At 46.7% G+C, this 20,060-nt stretch overlaps 1 non-coding gene across 1 annotated transcript; it reads left to right on the plus strand.

The window, feature by feature from the left end:
* The first annotated feature begins 9,251 nt into the window (after positions 1–9,251).
* TRNAQ-UUG lies at positions 9,252–9,323 on the plus strand. Its single transcript has one exon. It is a non-coding gene; the product is annotated as a tRNA-Gln (tRNA).
* Positions 9,324–20,060: the final 10,737 nt, after the last annotated feature.

The raw sequence follows: 20,060 nt of genomic DNA on the forward strand, positions 1-20,060 counted from the left end.
AGTCTTCTGGACCTAACAAATTCAATTCTTAAGATGAACTTTGAAAATAGCTTCATAATAAAGTTATATAGTCTATATGCATTAAAAAAAAAAAAAAAAAAAGAGGAGCCAAAGCTAGCTCGCTCGCGCGCGCGCTCTCTCTCTCTCCCTCTCCCACCCGGAACACTGGGACGCTCTTCTCCTCGTGTCTTTGGATCGATGTGCCCTCTCACCTCGAAGATGGATTTTCCTGCTATCTTCTAAATAAAATAGAGCTGTAACACTGAGCTGTAACACTGATTTGTCTAAGAGCTATAACACGGTCTATCCAAGACCTGAGAGCGGTGACACGCCGAGGGGGCTTTAATGTCTGTCACTCCAAATCTTTGTTGTGATGAGACAAAGAACCAAGGAACATACACTCGCGTGACATCTATGGTGCCGTGACTCGGATTTAACCTGGCTGAAACAACCTCTGCGCGGAAGAGGCCAAGCACAGCAGGAGCCCATCTCAGCGAAAGTTCCCGCTGTAGAACCGGAAAGCGAAGAAAACCCAGCGCAGGGGAAGGCCCATCGTGCTGGAAACTGGGACAGCGAAAAACAAACTCAGCAGAAAGCTCAGACGGCCCAGTCTCAGATTCCAGAAGACCTTCGGTTAAGGTAAGAGGTCCTCGCTCCTATGGCTGGATGGACATGCCTAACGAAATCTAAATTCCTTTACAATCTCTTGTTTCTTGTTTCCTCGAACCTCCCATGAACAGGTGGGTGGCAGGGGGCACAACTGAGGGACTCTGGAGAGGCTACTCCTCAGCATGTCCCAAAGGCACTATCTGCTAAGCCCCAGTAGCTGTTACACAAGCCGGTGGGGGTTCTTCTGTCCTTTCTCTTCTCTGTGCCAAGGATCAGACCAATGAACCTGTGAGCACCGGTCAGATATTTAGCAAATTTTCTAGCAGGATATGAAGGGGATTCCTTGGCACGTTTTTCCTACTGCTTTTTCCTCCTGTCCTTCAGCCCTCTCCCGGGACTTGAGCCCAACCAAAACCCAGAATGGCTTCAGGTACCTAATAAAGCTCAGGCTCTGAGGTCTCATTGCAAAAATTCATTGAGAGTTAAAGCGATAATTAAGAGGTAGACTTGTTAAGATTCAGAGAGAAGTGCCCACTCTACAGGGTACTGGCCATGGAATGCGGCCTGCCTAGGTTTTGCGAGCATGGGGGTAAATTCATATGCTAATGAGTGAGAGGATCATCCCAGCCATTGGGGAACCACCCACTCCTCCATCTTTTGATAGTGACTTGGAGCTGTCCTGCCACCTCTGGGTGTGTCTGTTGGTTTATAGATTGGGGATTAAGGTTTACTTGAATTTGACTTGTCATCTTGGTCCCAACTGATTTTAATTGGTTTACATTATACCCTTGTGCTATGTCATTCTTTCAAAGATTGTGCTCTGCCCCCTTCCCTCCTCTTTCATCCTCTTTTCCTGAGCCCCATCCAGACCCACAAAGTTGCCTCTACAATCTTCTGGAGAGACAACCAGAAAATAGCTGGCCTTGGGAGGGAAATACTCTATAATATCCAACCCCCTAATCCTACCCAATACTGGTCACACTGGAGATCTTGGGGATACCCAACTCCAGTCCAGGGGTCCCAGGAGGTCATCACGCCTTCACCTGCCTAGGGATCTGGTCCTCGAAAGGTTGTCACGCCTCAACCTGCTTGGGGATCCTCTAGTCCCAGGGGTCCCAGGAGGTCATCACACCTCGACCTGCCCAGGGACCCAATTCTTGGGAGGCCGTCATGCCTCGACCTGCCCGGGGATTAAATCTCTAGGAGGCTGTCATGCCTCAGCCTGCCTGGGGATCTGCACCCTGACCTGGGGACGCCTGGCTCTCAGGTTGCAACAGTTCTGGGTAGGATAAGCTTCAGAAAGACTCACCCCTAAGGAAGTCCACCCATGAAAATCGAAAGAGGTCTTTTTCTTTTCTCCCTGTCATGACTGTTTTTCAGATGGGAAATAACCAATCCACTTCCTGGCAGCCGTCCTTGAGATGCATCCTTGATAACTGGAAGCTGTTCGACCCTCTAGCTCTAAGGAGAAGTCGCTTGAAATTCTTTTGTGCCACTGCGTGGCCACAATATCCACTGGGGAATGAGGAACATTGGCCTGAGGATGGGACATTAAATTACAATACCATCCTGCAATTAGAATTATTCTGCAAAAGACAAGGAAAATGGACAGAGATCCCTATGTCCAAATTTTCTTCCGACTAAGAGATATGAAGGAACTCTGTCTTAAGTATGGGATTGTTGTACGCCCTAAAAGTGAGCCCACTAGGCAAATGGTGTTAGGCACAGGCAACCAAGAAAAGGAACCCCCTCATGAAGGCTCACCTCCCACAGCTCCCGAGCTGCCTGGTGCTCCTTCCTTGTATCCAAACGTGCCCCCATATTCGGGAGCACTCCCTGTACAAAAGCCAGCTCGAGTATGTCCCTTAGTTGAAACTGGAGGAGAATTTGGACCAACCTGGGTCCATATGCCCTTCTCCCTCTTAGAACTAAGGCAGATCAAACAAGACCTGGGAAGCTATACAGATGACCCAGGCAAATATATAGATACAACAGGGCTTCACATGTCCAGTGATAGATACCCAGTAGGGGAAACTGCAGTCCCCTCCTCCGATCCTAACTGGAATTATAATGATCCTGAATACTCCTGGGAAAGGGATCATTTTCTAATCTGTGTGAAGGCAGGACTTAAAGAAGCCCAACAAAAAGTAATTAGCTATGCCCGGGTCTCAGCAATAACTCAGGAGCCCAGTGAGAACCCCATTGCCTTTCTGGAAAGGCTAAAAGAGGCACTCCAAAAGTTTACCAATCTGGACTTAGACTCTTACGAGGGACGGTGATTTTAAAGGACAAATTCCTGTCCCAATGTGCATCAGATATCAGAATTAAGTTACAGCAGCTACAACAGCAGGACCCTGCTGCCTCTTTAGATGAGATGGTCCAGACAGCCACCAATACCTTTTATAACAGAGAACAGGAGAAGGAGGCCAAGGCCCAGGAGAGGGAGAAAAAGAGAGACAAGGCATGCGCAGATGCTGGCCGCCCTCCAGAGAAGCCCTGTGGCAAACCCTGAGTCCTTGAAGGACAAGGCACGAGACAGATGCCTGATCTGTAGACAGGCGGGGCATTGGGCCAAAGAGTGTCCAAACCATGACAAGTCTCCTAGAACGGCTTGCCACAAATGCCATCAACTGGGACATTGGGCGGCACTCTGCCCTCGGGACCCAAGAGCCTCAAGGTCAAGCACCAAGCCTGCCCTCACGATGGTTCAAGAGGACTGAAGCGGCCACTCCAGCCAGCCCGCCTGTCACAGATAACCATCACGGGGCTGGAGCCAAGGGTGCAACTGGATGTGGCAGGTAGGTCCGAGAATTTCTTGGTTGACACAGGGGCTACCTACTCTGTCTTGATCTCCTACTCCGGAGCCTTCTCCTCCCAAACCTGTACCATTTTGGGTGCTACAGGAAAAGCAACTACTAAAAAATTCACCCAAGCACTTCTTTGTTGCTGGGATGGACAAATATTTTCCCACCAGTTTCTGGTGGTCCCTGAGTGTCCTACCCCCTTATTGGGAAGACATATACTCACTAAACTGGGGACCAACCTTGTGATGGGAAGTTTTTCAGTTCCTAGAGCTCTACAGATCCTGGTTACTACTGAAGAACCCATTACACCTTCAATAGAGAGGGACCAAAACCTATGGGAAGACAAAATTAACCCCCAGGTGTGGGACCAGGGGATTCCTGGACGAGCCCACCAAGCTGAACCGGTCATCATTGTCCTCCGAGATCCCACTCGGTTTCCTAACCGGAAACAATATCCTTTCAAAAGAAAAGCGCGGGAGGGACTACAGCCTTTAATAAATAAATCCCTTGCTTGTGGGCTATTGGTCCCCACCAATTCGCCATGTAACACCCCAATCAGTAAAAAAAAAAAAGACGGAACCTGGCGAATGGTTCAAGATCTCCGGATCATAAATGAAGCTCCATCCCACAGTACCCAATCCCTATGTAATCTTGGGAGAAATCCCACCCAGTGCCAAGTGGTTTACAGTCTTGGCTCTCAAAGATACATTTTTTTGCATACTACTGGCTAAAGAATCCCAATACCTTTTTGCCTTTGAGTGGGAGGCCCCAGGAGAAAAACACCAACAGATGACTTGGACAGTATTACCTCAGGGGTTCAGAGATAGCCCCCACCTGTTTGGACAGGCCCTTAGCCAGGACCTCCTAGATCTGGACCTGGGACCTAATGGGAAAATATTACAATACGTAGATGACCTACTCATCTGCTCTCCAGATGAAAAAAGTGCCCAACAACATGCAATTCAGGTTCTAAACTTCTTGGCAGAAAGGGGATATAAAGTCTCCTGTGCTAAGGCACAGATGGTCGAGACAAAGTTCACTTAACTGGGAGTTCAGATTACACACGGATCCAGAAGGCTGTCCTCTGATTGGGTACAAGGAATCCTCCAGTTGCCCTCCCCCACGACTCGAAAACAATTGCGAGCTTTCCTGGGGCTAACTGGATATTGTAGAATCTGGATACCCAACTATGGTCTAATTGCCCAGCCCTTATATGAAAGCTTAAAGGGACGAGATGATTCAATCCCACTGATGGGGGGAACTCCTCAAAAAGAAGGCAGAGGCTACACTAAAACAGGCCTTAACTCAGGCACCTGCCTTGAGGTTGCCAGACCCAGAAAAAGCATTCCAACTTTATGTCCATGAAAGAGAGGGAATAGCCTTGGGAGTGTTAACTCAAAGGTTGAGATCTGAGCCCCAGCCTGTAGCTCACTTATCCAAGAAGCTCGATCCAACTACCCGAGGCTGGCCCCGCTGCCTTCGAAATCTTACAGCTATTGCAATCATGATAGAAGATGCTTTAAAACTCTCCTTTGGGGGCAAACTAACTATTTTTACCAGCCATCAAGTAAAACAACTCCTAAATGGGAGAGTCAATTTATGGATGTCTGATCAAAAAATCCTCAGATATCAAGTAATGCTGATGAAAAACCCAGGCCTCACTATATCCCCTTGTGAGGTTCTTAACCCAGCCACCCTCCTGCCTACTCCCAAGGGCTCTCTCCCCTTTCAGTCTTGTCTAAAAACCTTGGACCACTGGACAAAACCCTGAGAGGGATTGTCGGAAGATCCTCTGACCAACCCTGAGGAAATCCGGTACACTGATGGAAGCAGCTTTGTCTTGGATGGAAAAAGAAGAGCTGGGTATGCAGTAGTCTCCAATTTTGAGACCATAGAGGCTAAGCCTCTGCCACCAGGTACTTCAGCCCAATTAGCTGAGCTCATAGCCCTGATTCAAGCTTTAGAGCTGGGAAAAAGGAAAAAAAAAAAACAGCCATTTACATTAGGTGGCTCAGACGGTAAAGCGTCTGTCTACAATGCGGGAGACCTGGGTTCGAGCCCTGGGTTGGGAAGATCCCCTGGAGAAGGAAATGGCAATCCACTCCAGTACCATTGCCTGGAAAATCCCATGGACAGAGGAGCCTGGTAGGCTACAGTCCATAGGGTCACAAAGAGTCGGACACAACTGAGTGACTTCACTTACACTGACTCCAAGTATGCCTTTCTGGTGCTACATGCACATGTGGCTGTTTGGAAAGAAAGGGGCCCCTTGACCACCCGAGGGCCCCCAATCAAATATGGTGATCAGATTCTTTGACTCTTGGAGGCAGTCCATCTGCCCACTGAGGTTTCAGTCTCCCACTGTAAAGGACACCAAAAAGGGAGCACAGAAGTGGCATGAGGGAACCAAGCAGCTGATCAGGCAGCTAGGAGAGCAGCATTACAGAACCATTACCTAATAGAGATTGCCATCTTAGTTCCACAGACTAATTTGCCAGAAACTCCTTCATATACTGAAGGTGAGACTCTTAAAGCTAAGAGCGAGGGCTCTCAAGAAGATCATATGGGGTGGTTCCAAAAGGAGGGACTCCTTTTTCTGCCTGGAAACCTCCAATGGAAGTTGGTTAACCCCTTACATGCCACTACTCATTTAGGAGAAAAGGCCCTCCAAAGATTACTAGAAAGTTTCTTCAGAGGAACAGGCTTCCAAACAACTATAAGACAGGTGGTCTCCTCTTGTCCCACTTGTCAATTAAACAACCCCCAAGGAGCTCGAAGACCCCAGCTGGCCCAGCCCGTCCAACGACATGGGGCCTACCCAGGAGAGGACTGGCAGATGGACTTCACCCAGAGGCCAGTTTATCAAGGGTATAAATACCTATTAGTCATGATAGATACATTCACAGGATGGATTGAAGGCTTTCCCACTCGGACTGAGAAGGCTAAGGAGGTGGTAAAAAAAACTGCTCCATGAAATCATTCCAAGATTTGGTCTGCCCAGGTCATTACAAAGTGACAATGGGATATCATTTACTTCTAAGGTCTCCCAAGGGGTCTCGAAAGCATTGGGCATTACTTATTATCTCCATTGTGCCTGGAGGCCTCAATCTTCAGGAAAAGTAGAAAGAGCCAATTCTTAAAATCAGCGATAAAAAAGATAACCCAGGAGACCTCCCTGGGATGGAAGGAGGCTTTACCAATAGCTCTCCTCCACACCTGCATTGCCCCTAAGGAACAGGTTGGTCTTAGTCCTTATGAGATGCTATATGACCTTTTGTTTATGTCAATGACCTCTTCCTAGATCCAGAGGTTCAGACCCTTCAGTCTTATACCATGGCCACTGGGCAATTCCAACAGGATATACGTTTGTGGGGTATGAACCAGAACCCAAAAGACTCTAAAGAGTCACCACTATATGCTCCAGGGACTCAAGTCCTAATTAAAGTTTGAAAAGATGGGTTCCCAAAACTCCAGCCCACATGGAAGGGCCCCTACCCTGTAATACTTTCTACCCTCACAGCAGTCAAGGTACCAGGACGTGACTCCTGGATTCACTACTCATGAGTCAAGCCATGGAAGAAAACAGAAGAGGACACTCAATACACCTGTGAGCCCCTGGGAGAGCTCAGATACCTATTCAGGACTACAAATGAGTGCCATTCTAATGAACAACCCCAAAATCTGGTTTCTGGGGATAAGATTTCTCAGGATAACTCTAAAGAGCCAACACAGCTTGACAGAAACTGTACTCCAAAACAGACAGGAGATAGATCTTCTGATCCCTGAACAAGGAGGGACTTGAGCCATCCTGGCGATGTGAATTTAAAATTGACTAATGCCCCTACTAGTCCTTGTTATGCTATATTGATGATGCTTATGATTATTCCATGTACTGTCAATTGTCTAACCTGTTTTGTCTCTGCCCAGGTCAGCCAGCTACAACATGCAGTGCCAGTTCAACAAAGATACAAAACTACAGCTGACCACGGAAAATATCACACACCTTTGGACACCGCTATAAGGACTCTGAGGCTTGGGACTAGCAAGAGGGGGAGGCCCAATACCCCTCACAGTCCCAGTTCAGCAGGAAGTAGCCAGAAAGACCTCGACGCCCCTATTCCCAAAGAATTGGGCCTCCCATCTCTTGAAGGGGGAATGTTAGGTAGGTAGAAGAGGGAAAAGGAGTCCAAAATGGCGGTGGCTAAAAGACAAAGAAGGGAAAAGCCCGCGAAAATAGAACAAAAGAAGGTCTGAGGATCAGAATGAGAACCGCAGGTAAGACAAACAACACGCCTGGCTGGCCCATTTTACATAGGACAGGCTCAGGGAGAGATAAACATAAAAAGAGGAGCCAAAGCTAGCCCCGCCCCCCCCCCCCCCCCCTCACTGCGGCGCTCTTTTCCTCGTGTCTTTGGATTGACGTGCCCTCACGCCTTGAAGATGGATTTTCCTACTATCTTCTAAATAAAATAGAGCTGTAACACTGAGCCGTAACACTGATTTGTTTAAGAGCTATAACATGGTCCATTTGAGACCTGAGAGCTATAACACGGTCTATCCAAGACCTGAGAGCGGTGACACGTTAATGTCTGTCACTCCAAATCTTTGCTGTGACAAGACAAAGAACCGAGGAACATACACTCGCGGGACAGGTAAGGACACACACTTTTACTCTGGCAGCCAGGAGCCTGGAGAGTGAGAATGTCGCACAGCTCTGCAATAACCCAGTCCCATACAGTGTTGAAGCCCTCAAGAAATCATATGGCCCAGGGCAAATATTCATTGTATCTTTATGCATCCAGCTTTTCTGTTTGTAAGAGAGATTTTATTATACACACTAATTGGTAAGTAGATTTTTGTTTTGTTTTGTTTAGGACAGTGTATCTTTTCATGCCAATACAATAATTTTCCCCCTAAATTCTTGCACAGTATGTATTGTATAGATATTGTCAATATTTATTTAAATCAATTTTCACACGATGGACATTTATTTTTATTCTTTACTATTATAAACCACACAGCTGAGAACATTCTTGACCAACTGGCACTCATCCTAGTAGTCTCTAAGGATAAGGTTCCAAAAGTGAAACTGCTGAGCAAATGGCCTATAAAATTATCTGTCGCCAGATCGACCTTAAGAGACATTATCCATTTACACCTTAACTAAAACTTATGAGAAAGTCCAAAATCAACTGTCTTTCACTGATCTGCTTCTAATTTTGTTAGACGGAACCATCCACCAAGTAGCAGGAGAGTGAAATGGAAGTGAGAGGTTCTGTGCTAATTTCTTGGCGCTCTAGCCACGTGGAACGCCAAGGAATCAGGTGGGGCGCACTTCCTGGCAGCGATTCGCGCTCGGGACACCAGGGCCTTGAACCGCATTCGCCCCACGTGCCAGTAGGCTTCCCTCCGGGCTCCGCCAAGATAACCTATCCAGAGCACCCTTTGTGTAAATAAATAAACAATAAGAAGCCCAGGATGGGAGGGCCGCTCCTGCTCCTGAGCTGGAGGTCAGAGCCGGCCCTCTCCAGTCCAGCATTGCTAAGACCGATCCCGCCAGCCTGCCGCACTCCGTGCTTCCCCAAACTCGGTGAGGACCCATGGGGGAGAGCAGAGAGAGAGGCGACAAGAAATGACACCCCGGGACCGGGAATGTATGGGACGCCAGGGATGCAGAAGTCCTCGCCGCTCCGCTTCGGCCGGCTCCTGCGGCTCGGGGCCCAGAGCCCACAGTTCAGCGCCGGCGGACACTGGGCATCTACTACTGCTTTCCAAAGGCAGCTTCACGCGCCCGCTATGTGGCTTGAGAAGACTGCCTGCCGCCTAAAGCAGCCAGCAGGTCCCATGGTGTAATGGTTAGCACTCTGGACTTTGAATCCAGCGATCCGAGTTCAAATCTCGGTGGGACCTCTCCAAACCTTTTGGTTCTATAATTCCTATTTTGGAGGCCTCCGGCGGTAGTGGCTGTCTCGTGCTGTGGCTTCTCCCCAGTGACCTATCGGACCGCGGTTTAGGCTCCCTCGGTCTTTCTCAAGATGCCTCCATTTCAGGGTCGGCCTGAAGTTTGCCGCACGCATGCGCAAGAGCCCGGGCGGAAAAGTAAGCGTGTCTGTGGGACTCGGAGCGGGACTTTACCTCGCAGGGGCTGCCAAAGGCGCCGGGAGGGTTTCCAGCATCCTGCTTCCGGCGGGGAACAGCAGCAGGCTTCGGGTCTGGGAGATGCCCCCTGCCCGCGCAAGCTGCCTGGAATCCTTCTTCCCATTGGCTAACGTGCCAAACAGTCCGCTCTGATAGCTGGGAACTAAATGGCCCGAGCGAGCCGAGGTGAGGGACTAACCGGCGTGTGTTTGGGGATCGCTCCGCCCGGAAGTCGGTCAGATACTGAAATGTGTCTGTCTGGATTGTCCGCCACAGGGGGAGTGGACTTCGAGGTTGTTTGTGTCTTTCAGTCGGAAAAAAAAAAAAAAAATCCCTAAGTCAAGGAATCCGTTCTTCAGTCCGTTTCGGCCCGTCGGGCTATCTGCTAGCGCTTTCTCGTCGTATCGATGGGCTTTCTCTCCCAAGCAGACGATAGGGATTTCCGTGGGATTCACCCACAAGGCTGAGCGAATCTCTTTTGGCGAATTTGACCAGGGTGGGTATTTGGGTGCTGAGCACGCGCACGTGATTTGCAGGAAAGGTTGTACCTCTGGGATAGCCGCGAAGAGAAGGGAATGGCGTGTTGTCTTCTGGGTTGGTATCTGGGTTTTAAGAGCTGTCTGTCTCTCGGGAATAAGTGACGAGGGAGCCCGCTGACGCACCTGTGATCTCCCTACAGAGTGACTGGCACTGTGATTATGTGGTCCCGCGCCTTGGGAGAATGCCATGGAAACAGAATACTCGCTCTGCTCTTCCCTTCTCTCATCCTGAGCACCCTTCCTCCCCAACCCACCCCACACACTGCTTAAACATTTGAATGGATTTGTGTCTATGGGCGATCCCAGCTTCAAAAATGCCTAGGCATGAGATGTGGGAGGACCTGCACTATCAAAGTTTATTATCAACTCTTAAGCTGTAGGAATTAAGACAGTGTGGTACTAGAGCAGAGAAAGACAGACGAGTAGAACAGAATAGAGAGCCCAGATACAGATGCACACATACTTGGTGATTTATGATAAATATAGTACAACAGAGCAGTGGGAAAAGGGCCTTTTTTTCAGTAAATTATTCTGGGATCATTGAGTGTCCATATAGAAAAATATGAAATCAAAGTCCTCCCAGTTTACAATAACACAGCAATACATTCTAGATGAATTACAGACTTTAATGTGAAAAAAAAAAGCAATAAAGTTTTGGAATACAACGTAGGGGAATATCTTCATGACCTCAGGGTAGAGAAAGTCTTAAGACACAAAATATTCTAAAAGCTTGATATATATCACCATATTAATATGATATTCTATGTTATCAAAAGATCCCAATAAGGAAGTGAAAAATTAAGCCATAGAAAAGGAAAATATATTTGTAATGCATAACTGACAATTTGTATCTAAAGTATATTAAAAACTCCTAAAATTCAATGAGAAAAAAAAGAAACCTAATGGAAAATTACAAAAGACTTGAACTGGTACTTCATTAAAAAAAAAAAAAAAAGGGAAATCCAAATTAACCGATACTCAGGAGAAGATGCAACGCATCAATCAAGAAAATGCAAATTAAAAGCCCAGTGAGATACTATTACAGACTTATCAGATTGACAATGCTGAATGTTGGGTTTCCCTGGTGGCTCAGATGGCAAAGAATCTGCTGCCTGCAATGCGGGAGACCAGAGTTCAATCACTGGGTTGGGAAGATGCCCTGGAGGAGGGCTATGGCAACCCACTCCAGTATTCTTGCCTGAAGTAGGACATGACTGAGCGACTAAGCATACAGAACATGCTGAATGTTACCAAGATTATGGAATACTGTGAATTCTCAGAGGAGTGTAAGTTGGTGAGAAGTTGAAGGTATCACACCCTATAATCTGGCAATTTTACTCTTGTGTGTGTGTGTGTTATGTCGCGTCAGTCGTGTCTGATTCTTTGTGACCCTATGGACTGTAGCCACCTCAGGGGGCTCCTCAGTCTGTGAGATTCTTCAGGTAAGGATGCTGGCATGTGTTACTCCAGGGGATCTTCCCAACCCAGGAATCAAACCTGAGTCTCTTAACGTCTCCTGCATTGGCAGGCAAGTTCTTTATCATTAGTGCCGCCTGGGAAGCCCAATTCTACTCCTGAAAGAAGTGAAGGTCTCTCAGTCGTGTCCAACTCTTTGTGACCCCATGGACTCTAGCCTTGCAGGGTCTTCTGTTCATGGAATTCTCCAGGCAAGAATACTAGAATGGGGAGCTATTCCCTTCTCCAGGAGATCTTCCCAACCCATGCATCGAACCCAGGTCTCCAAAATTGCAGGTGGATTCTTTACCATATGTGCCACCAGGGAAGCCCTAGACAGTGTATTTACTCCAAGACAGCATATTAAAATATAGACATCACTTTGCCTCCAAAGGTCTGTATAGTCAAAACTATGGTTTTTCCTGTAGTCATGTATGGATGTGAGAGTTGGATTATAAAGAAGGCTGAACATGGAAGAATTGATGCTTTCAAATTGTGGTGCTGGAGAAGACTCTTGAGTGTCCCTTGAATAGCAGAGGGATCAAACCAGTCAATCCTAAAGGAGATCAACCCTTCAGGGGTTCATTGGAAAGATTGATGCTGAAACTGAAGCTCCAATACTTTGGCCACCTGATGCAAAGAGCCAAATTATTGGAAAAGACCCTGATGCCAGGAAAAATTGAGGGCAGGAGGAGAAGGGGTCAGGACAACAGAGGATAAGATGGTTGGATGGCATCATCAACTCAGTGGACATGAGTTTGAGCAAACTCCAGGAGATAGTGAAGGACATGGAAGTCTAGCGTGCTGCAGTCCATGGGGGTAACAAAGAGTCATACACCACTTAGTGACTGAATAACAACAACATATAGCCACAAAAATGTTTGCTTCTGTGCACTTAGAGACATGTGTAAGAGTGTTTTTGTCAACATAATAGCCAAAATTGGGACTCAGATGTCCACCTACAGTAGAATGGATGAATAATTTGCAGTAAGGCCACACAATGGGATATCACACACCAACAAAACAAATGGACAACTCCATGCAACAAAATGGATGAATAATTTTTTCAAAACATGTTGAACAAAAGAAGATAGGTAGGAAAGGATAAATAATAAATTATTCCATTTGTGTAAAATTTCTAAACAGGAAAAACTTTTTTATTGTCTAGAGCTGCAAACAAATAGTAAAATTATCCAGCAAAGCAATGAAGTAATTCACATGTAAGTGAGGGTATGGAATATTGTGGGGAAGAGAGAGGGCTGTGGTTTGAAGGGGGCACCAGCAGTCTTCCAGGGGTACTGATCAGTTCAGTTCAGTCGCTCAGTCGTGTCTGACTCTTTTCGACCCCATGAATCGCAGCACGCCAGGCCTCCCTGTCCATCACCAACTCCCGGAGTTCACTCAGACTCACGTCCATCGAGTCAGTGATGCCATCCAGCCATCTCATCCTCTGTCGTCCCCTTCTCCTCCTGCCCCCAATCCCTCCCAGCATCAGAGTTTTTCCAATGAGTCAACTCTTCGCATGAGGTGGCCAAAGTATTGGAGATTCAGCTTTAGCATCATTCCTTCCAAAGAAATCCCAGGGCTGATCTCCTTCAGAATGGGCTGGTTGGATCTCCTCGCAGTCCAAGGGACTCTCAAGAGTCTTCTCCAACACCACAGTTCAAAAGCATCAATTCTTTGGCGCTCAGCTTTCTTCACAGTCCAACTCTCACATCCATACATGACCACTGGAAAAACCATATCATTGACTAGATGAACCTTTGTTGGTACTGATACTATTGTATTTTTTGTCCTTGGGTGGAAGTTACATAAATTGTTCTACAGATTTTTGTTAAAATGCACATGATGTTGTATGCACTATTCTGAACCTGTGTTATATTGCTCAATTTAAAAAGCCAAAAAGTGATAAACAACAAGGTCCTACTGTGTAGCACAGGGACCTATATTCAATATCCTTTGATGGGGGCTTCCCTGGTGGCTCAGTGGTGAAGAATCCTCCTGCCAATGCAGGAGATATGGGTTTGATCCCTGGTCTGGGAAGATCCCACATGCCTGAGTGGAGCAACTAAGCCCGTGTGGCACAGCTGTTGAGCCTTTAACCCTAGAGCTCCAGAACAGCAACTATCGAAACCACACGCCATCTCAACAAGAGAAGCCACCACAGCGAGAAGCCCACACAGTGCAACTACAGAGTAGCTCCCACTTGCAGCACCTAGAGAAAAGCCTGGGCAGCAATGAAGACCAAGCACAGCCAAAGATAAATAAAATCATTTAAAAAAATGTATCCTGTGATAAACCATAGTGGAGAAGAATATGAAAAAGAATGTATTAGTATATATGTGTGTAACTAAATCACTTTGCTATACAGCAGAAATTAACATTGTAAATCAACTATACTTCAATAAAATAAAAAACAAGACAATTAACAAAAAAGTCAAAAAGTCCCTGCCTGGAGACATGTTTCTTCCCTGGTCATAGATGAGGAACCTGAGATCAAAGTTTGTCCACAGAGAGGGAGTCAGGATAAACCTCCTTTCTCTGTTCTGAGCCATCTGAACCATATTCAGAGGATCAGGTTCGATTCTAGGGATCACACAAAAGCACTGATAAATTTCATCCTGCCGCTAATTGGGTGACTGCATTTGGGTAAGAAGTTGAAATGCTCTGAAATTGTAACTATGTGAGGTAATAAATGTGTTAACTAAAATTATTGTGATAATCATCTGGCAGTATATAATATATAAAATCATTACTGTTGTACACCTAAAACTTATACATTGTTATATTTCAATTATATCTTAATAAAGCTGGAAACAATAATCTGTGCCTCATCCGTAAAAGGATAATAACAGTGCCTTTTACCTAGCAGTGCTGTGAGAGTTAGTAAAATTGTAAGCAAAAAGTCCTTTTCTCTGTGTCCCATCCATGATAGATTCAGTAACGATAACTGCTAGAAAGATAATCAGAATAATAAAAACTCAGACTCTTGAGAAAAGAATAAATGCTCATATGGGAAGGAAAATAAAATTTATAGGACACTTGTTGGTTGTCAGTTTATTTGCCTAGTTATTCCTAGTCTTGGTTGTAACAGAGGCAGAGAGAATGAGCACTCATGGGTGGAAGTTAAAGGGGCAAATGGGAAGAACTTTCTAACAATCTGAGCTGTCCATCAATGGAACAGGCTCGAGAACTTTTGAGCTTTTGGTGCCTGGAAGCTGGAGTCAGGGAGCTCAAGGTCTTTGTCTCAGGGGTGTAGGATGATGCTGCACTGAAATAGAGGTGCCCTGCCTTCCACCCTAAGGTTTGATTCTGCTGTGAATCTTTGCGCCTGCTCAGGACTTACTCACCAGGACCCATCTCATCATTTCTTTGGTGACTTTCACCATTTTTTGTTTCTACCAAGATCCTCAGTAAGGTGTTTTATATTGCCAACCAGTTCACACATACACGAAGCTGAAATAGAAGTTTGAGAAACAATATTTACCTTTATTCCATGTAAAAGTACACTCTGATATTTTCTATGGTTTTTATTTATTTTTTTTTTTAAGCTGATCACAATCTACTAAGTTGATATCACAACTACTCACTAATGGTTCTGAACCCACCACCATCCCCTCTTCTTTCCCCTACTAGCTCAGCTTTGCTGGGACAGCCCCACCCCCTGCCCCACATTTCCTTCCCTTTCTAGTCCCAATATCTGAGGGGAGAACTTCTCTCTCCGCCTCTCCAACAGTCTAAGGAGCCCTTCCCCCTGGTTTTATTCCTGTGAAGGGCCAGTAAGGATCGCATTGTCTGGAACGTATTGCCTACAGGATGTCCTTGCCTGGAGTGACCAGCAGAGGGACCAGCAGAGCTTCAGGACCTCCAGGGAAGGCAGGTCTGTGCCTAGGCCGGCCTATTCCTTATGCTAGATGCCAAGGGCTGTCCATTATCTTGTTTATTCATTTGTACATGACATAGTGTGTATTCAACACACAATGCCTGGCCCATAGTAAGCCTGTAAAGTAGAGCCAGTTAGTCCACTCCCGTTCGTTGAGCACCTACTATGTTCTAGGTGCTGGAAAACAAAAAAGTCAAAGACTTGATATCTGCCCTCAAGGAGCTTGAAACTTGACTAATAAATGGAAGATTAAAAGTATAAAATGAGGGACTTTGCTGGTCGTCCATTGGCTAAGACTCCCTGCTCCCAATGCATGCGGCCTGGGTTCCATCCCTGGTCAGGGAACTAGATCCCATGCCACAACTAAGACCTGGCACAGCGAAATAAATAAAATTTAAAAAATATAAAATAAACGAGAGTAATATGAAAGATTATAGGCTCGGGGGTACATGTGGACACAAAAGTAAATGAAACCCATCTAGGTAAGGTTAAAAACAGAGAAATCCAGACCAAAGCTCAGAACAGTATGTAAGTGCTACCACGTGTGTAAAAAGGGGGAGAAGGTTTATATGTGTTGGCTTGCATATGCATAAAAGATCTCTAAGAGCACACTTGATAAGTGGGTAACATTGGTTTCTCCAGGAAGGAGTCTAGGAGAAAAAGAGGGAGGGATTGTTCATAGCATGCCTTTTACACCTCTCAAATCCTGCACTACCTAATTTTCTTGTCTTCTTTGGTTGTGCTGCATAGCACGTGGGATCTTAGTTCCCCTACCAGGGAGGGAACGCATGCCCCTGCAGTGGGAGCACAAAGTCCTAACTGAAACCATTCACCTCAGATGGGGACTTCAACCCATGTGCCAGTACTGGAACCCAGCCAAAACCTAGTCTGACACGCAAACTGAGGAGGCCAGGACTCAAATCCAGTTGAAACCCTGCTTGGGACTTGAACCTGTGATTTTTTTCATTAGAATCACTCACTTGGTGAATGGACTTACTGAGGTTCAGGTTCTTTGTATCTTATCGCAGCAAGAATTCAGTGAGAGACAAAGTGATAGGTAAGAAGTGGATTTTATTCAGAGAGAAACACACTCCACAGACAGAGTGTGGGCCATCGCAGAGGGTGAGTGTGGTAGCCCTGAAATGTGGTGTGATTAGCTTCTATGAGCTGGGTAGTTTCATAGGCTAATGAGTGGAAGAATTATTCCAGTTACTTTGGGGAAGGGGCGGGGATTTCCAGGGGTTGGGCCACTTTGGTCTTTGATGGTTGACCTTGGAACTGTCATGGTGCCTCTGGGTGTGTCTTTAGCTTGCTGCTGTGTTACAATGAGAGCATACTGAGGATCAAGATCTAGTCAAGTTGACTTGTCTGCCATCTTGGACCCATTTGGTTCTAATTAATTTATGTTGTGCCCCTGGGCTATGTAATTCTTTCAAAGGTTGTACCCTGCCCCCTCCCCTCCTGTTTCATAACTGCTGGAGGGGATTCCATGAACCACCTAATTTTGAATGACTTATTCATTCAGTCATAAAGGAGAGATTATGGGAAAGCAGACTCTATGTGAATTAGCTGGATACAGACAGTATCTCGAGCACAGCATGAGCTGGTGGAGGAACTAAGAAAAGCTCCACTGACGGAGCCCTGGGGACAGGTGAGCAGTGGGGAGAGCTGAGGCCTCAAGGGTAAGCAGGACCCTCCTCCCCAACCCTGTGGTGTGGGACGACGGGCCTTGGTGCTAAACCCACAAGTCTTCGCTTGGTTTTACAGGAGGTAAGCAAGGCAGCCACAGAGAAACACAGAAGCCAAGGGGTGGGGGCGGGGGGCACAGGGTGAGGGGAGCTCTGTGCAAGGCTATTGGAGCAAAGGGATAAACACAGGAATGTGTGAAGGAGGTAGAAGGTAGACTCTTTAAGAATTTGCATCTGATTAGACAGCATGAGGGAGTGGGCAGAGTCTGCAGCTCTTCTGGCCTTTCTGTCCTCTCTTGGCCTCTCTGGTTTGTGTCCTCAGCTCTGATGCTGCAGGTGACGTCATCCACTTCACCCATTTCCGTGGTCTGATAGAGAAAATTCAGAGGGGCCAAGGGGACGCTGAGAAGCTACTGCAGAGTCGCCTCCACTACCGGCCCGCCCCCAGCTTCTAACCCTCAGAACTGGTGGAGGAGGGCCAGGAGCACCAGCATTTCGACGCTATTTTAAACCCCACTTTAAACCTTGCTCCTGGATAAGCGTCCTACCTTCTCCACTAGGCAGAGGCCTCTGTCTCCCCACACAGAACCAGACACGTAATCTGTGGGTCCAATACAGAATGAAAGTGTAGGACCTGCAGTCAAAGATTAAGAATTTTGAGATGGAGGCAGCAGAGTGTTAAACCAAGCAAGGGCCTTCCTAAGCAGGAGGCCCTGTGTGAGGGCTCAGGTGGAATAATACACCCACAAAGCTGGTCTAGTTTCCAGGTCTTAGGTTCAGGTGGGGAAGTGGTAGGAGGCAGCAAGGGCTTTGACTAACTTTCCCAGAGGACCTGAGATCCAGATTGGGTAATTACCCTCTGCCTGAGGCCCCAACATGCCCAGCAGATAAGACCCCACCCCCACTCCACTCCCTAGGGGTGCAGGAGTGAGGTGCAGAAGAGAGCATTGCAGGCAGCAGGGGCAGTGGGTGGGGTTCAGGTCGAGGTGAAGCTGCCTGATCCACTAGGCAGGATTTCAAGCTGCAGGCAGTCCTAGGAGCTGAGTCTAGAATGAACTAGTCATCTGTCCCCTCTTCCCCTCTCCTCCTTCTGATGCCTGGGAATCCTATTCTGGGAGCCCCTGGTGAATGTGCAGTGTGGAAGAAAGGTGATAGAGAATTTGAAACTTGGGAATCATTCAGCTTGATGTTAGCTGACCCGGAAATCAGGAGTTCAAGGGCATCCCTCCTGCCCCTTTTCCTGGCTTGGCATCATTTTACTCTTCAGGGTCATCAGAATTTCAGTGATTCCATCTCTGCTTGGAGTCCTTACACCTCTGACCCACCCTGATTAGCTTTTTCACTGCCCTCTTCCTCCATTTCAGTGAAGCAAAGGTCCCTAGGGTTTTGCTGGTCTCATCACGTGTCCATCATCGGGATGCTGGTGGGCTCACAGAGTGAGGACTGTTCTGGTGAAGGCCCGGTTTGGTGTTATCATGTTCCAAAGACGGGCTGTGAAGAGGGCTCCTGGATGTGCTCTGACCTGAACCGATAACAACATCCATCAGGGGCTTCCTTTCAGCCAAAAGGCTCAGGAATCTGTGGGATGGAACTGGAGAGGGGTGGCTCAGATTTCTTCTATGACCCACCCTCAGAACACCAAATTCTTCTCTGCTGAACTTCCTAATATGAAGGAAGGAACACTGCCACCAGGGCACAAAATACTAATTCCTTCCAAGTGAAAGCTGGGATTGCCCTCAGCCACTGAAGCCTCCTCTGGCACTAGGAAAACAGACAGAAAAGGGAGTCAGGGCGTTGGGCCCATCACCGATCCTGAGCTCCTATGATTGTCAGCGTATCTTAGGGGTCAGAAGGGTATAGGTGGAATCAAGAGAACCCCTGGGGCACTGAGCTCTGAGTAAACGTATAAGAAGATAGGTAGGGAGTCTCCAGAGAAAGAGAACCAGGGATGGCTGTCTTGACATAAGAGAAGTCGTTTTTGGCCTGAGCTACTTTGTGATAGAAACCTTGTCACAATGCTTGCCTTTGGACAGGTCTCATGAATTAAATATTTTAAGGGAACAGAAGAATGCAACAACAAATGGCTATTATCAGGCTAGAGAAGTTACCATAGTAAAGATAATATATCAGTTGTAAAGATTTCCAGGTCTGTTTCACTGGTAAAAATTAGCCTGAAGCGCTCAAACCACCAGATCAACTGGAACCTAAGAGGTGATGATGTTGACATTTTCTGACCCTTGTGACTTCAGTTAACTCAGGCTTGGATTTTTGTGGATACTTCGTGAATGTGCATGTATCCTTAGTTTAAAAATTCTCCAATTTCTGTTTTGGGAAAGATCCCTGGTGTTCTCTTTTACTGTGCTGTAAGTAATCAATCCTTCTCCTGCTCTTTGGCTTAGTTGTGTCTTTTAGTTTGACCAAGAGGTGGACTGGGTTTTTTGGGTAACACAGGCTAGCAGAAGAAACCACTGCTCTACCTGGATCCTCAATAAGGGTTCAGAATCCTGAGGAATGAAGGTTGGAGTCAGCCCCCGAACCAAGAACTCCAACCAAGAAGGAGGCTATAGTCGATGCTCTATACCCATGTGACTGTAGCCCCATCTGTTTTCCCCTTCTTACTGGAATATTAACACTTCTTCATTTAAAAAAATTAGAAGATGTATTGTATTTAGATATTTTCTCTTTCTCGCCTCTCTTCTTTTCCTGCTCTTGGGCAGTGTATTGGAGTGGCTGCATTTATTATTGAGGTTGCAGAACAGTGAAGCAGGGTTACTGTGGAATTGGGAAAGGAGTGGACAGTCCCTGGGAGACCCTGAATTCTGAACAGTGGCCCATGAGCTTACCAGTAGGAGCAGGACAAGCCCCAGGACTGTGGCCCACTGGGGAGGGGCTGAGGGAGTTTGCAGCTCTGAATCAGATGAATGTATTATGATAGGTCTGTTTG

This window comes from Bubalus bubalis, chromosome 3, assembly GCF_019923935.1.
Source record: "Bubalus bubalis isolate 160015118507 breed Murrah chromosome 3, NDDB_SH_1, whole genome shotgun sequence".
Lineage (NCBI taxonomy): Eukaryota > Metazoa > Chordata > Mammalia > Artiodactyla > Bovidae > Bubalus > Bubalus bubalis.